Source organism: Bison bison, unplaced genomic scaffold (genome assembly GCF_000754665.1).
Source record: "Bison bison bison isolate TAMUID 2011002044 unplaced genomic scaffold, Bison_UMD1.0 scf7180017864303, whole genome shotgun sequence".
In the NCBI taxonomy this organism is placed as follows: Eukaryota; Metazoa; Chordata; class Mammalia; order Artiodactyla; family Bovidae; genus Bison; species Bison bison.
Window position 1 is genome coordinate 4013091 of NW_011494875.1, and position 2699 is coordinate 4015789.

Genomic DNA, 2699 nt, shown 5'->3' on the forward strand with positions numbered 1-2699 from the left:
AGGATTGAACCATATTTGTCATTTTTGCAAGTCATAAGTTATTAGATATCAGTAGTTTCATAAGTTTCAAATTAACTTTTGAGCTGAGTCCTTGATTTAGGATTCTGAAGACACATATACTAAAAAATTGTTTCACCTATTTTTTCAGTTTTGTGTAAATGAAACCATACCACATGTATTCTTTTATAACTTAAGCTTTTTGTTCAACATTGTGTTTTTGAGATACATTCATATTGGGTCATGGAAAATAAATTTTTGTCTATGTACAGTATATTTTATTGCTTGAATATTTCATATTTTATAAATTTTGTTGTCAATAGATAGGCAAATTATTTTTAGTATGGTCCTATTATAAACAGTGGAGCTGTTTACAGCCTGGTATCTACATGCAAAAGTTTCTCTGGAGTAGGTAACTAAAAGTCGAATTGCTAAACCATAAAGTATGTTCATATTCTATTTGTTCTTTAAAGAATACCCAAAATAGGAAAAAGTAACCTTCACTAGGATTCAACTCAGTGTATGCAGCATCTTCCTAACCTCTGCTTTCTACATGGCATATCTCCAGTGAGAGAACTTTAATTCTATGCAGCCCTGGGTGGGAAAGAAGAAACAGATTTCTGATTCTTCTTAGAGTAATTGCTTCTGTGTTTTCTCCTTGAAGAGTGTAATCTCCCTGTTTTCTCTTTTCTTCAACAAATAAATAAACTGAATTCCTTTAGTTATTTCTTCATAGAATTTATTTCCTATGGCTCTGATTATTTTCATGACTCATCTGGGCCACCCCCCGATTTTTCAAATCTAGGATGACTATGAAATTTATTGTCCAAAGCACGTCAATTTTGAGGATGGAAAGAAGTATTAAAATAATGAACTGTGCTAACTGACTTAGAACAGATCTAAACAAGATCCATCTTAGGCAAACCAGAATGTACTTTATTCATATCACACTTTATGTGGCGTGTTCTCAAACCAAATAAGGAATGCTTCTGGAGGACTGGCTCGTATTAAGTATTAAAGAGGAGGGGTTGGCTCCATGACATGTTCCCATTTACAACCCCAGTCTCAGGGATGTTATTATGAAGTTATTATGCTTAAGTAACAGCACATAATGGTATTCCTAAACAGAAAGAGCAGAACATCAGTCTCTTAAAGGCAACGAGAATATACTAACTAGATTTCAACTGTGTCCTTTAGGGAAATTGTGTTTGCATATTTGATTTTCCTTTTGGCAACAGACACAAATCTCATGGTAATTTAGTATTCAAAGGAGATTTTTCAAAAATATTAGCTGGTTGCTGAGTAACGATAGGAAAGGAGGTGAAATGGGGGGAATTTTGCTAACTTCCCTTGTATTTACTGGCTTCAAAAAACAGTTCTTTTATGGATAGGATCCATTTGACAATTTCTACTTGAAAAATTGAAAGTGTGACATTTTTTTGCAAGAAGAAATACGCAACACAAAACTATTTTAGGCACAAAGAAATTTCACAGGGTTAATATTTGTTTATATAGAAGAGTCTATAATGCATCTCATTGTTTAGATAGTGAAATAGCCAAATAAAGAAGTAAAATGTTTGGGAAAAAGTCAAATTCCTTCACAAATACTGGGATTTCCTCAAATAATTTGGTAATAATAATAGAAGTGGCCGTTTAATAGGTGCTGCCTTGTCGTGGTCACTGAGCTGCAACTTGAGTTATATCACAAAATAGTTTAGTTCAGTTCAGTTCAGTCGCTCAGTCATGTCTGACTGTTTGCGACCCCATGAACCACAGTACGCCAGGCCTCCCTGTCCATCACCAACTCCTGGAGTCCACGCAAACCAATGTCCATTGTGTCGGTGATGCCATCCAACCATCTCATCCTCTGTCGTCCCCTTCTCCTCCTGCCCTCAATCTTTCCCAGCAAAAGGGTGTTTTCAAATGAGTCAGCTCTCCGCATCAGGTGGCTAAAGTATTGGAGTTTCAGCTTCAACATCAGTCCTTCCAAAGAACACCCAGGACTGACCTCCTTTAGGATGGACTGGTTGGATCTTCTTGCAGTCCAAGGGACTCTCAAGAGTCTTCTCCAACACCACAGTTTAAAAGCATCAATTCTTCAGTGTTCAGCTTTCTTTATAGTGCAACTTTCACATCCATACATGACTACTGGAGAAACCATAGCCTTGACTAGACAGACCTTTGTTGGCAAAGTAATGTCTATGCTTTTGAATATGCTATCTAGGCAGGTCATAACTTTCCTTCCAAGGAGCAGGCGTCTTTTAATTTCATGGCTGCAACCACCATCCGCAGTGATTTTGGAGCCCAGAAAAATAAAGTCAGCCACTGTTTCCACTGTTTCCCCATCTATTTCCCATGAAGTGATGGGACCAGATGCCATGATCTTTGTTTTCTGAATGTTCAGCTTTAAAGCCAACTTTTTCACTCTCCTCTTTCACTTTCATCAGGAGGGTCTTTAGTTCTTCTTCACTTTCTGCCATAAGGGTGGTATCATCTGCCTATCTAAGGTTATTGATATTTCTCCCGGCAATCTTGATTCCAGCTTGTGCTTTCTCCAGTCCAGCGTTTCTCATGATGTACTCTGCATAGAAGTTAAATAAGCAGTGTGACAAGATACAGCCTTGACGTACTCCTTTTCCTATTTGGAACCAGTCTGTTGTTCCATGTCCAGTTCTATCTGTTGCTTCCTGACCTGCATACAG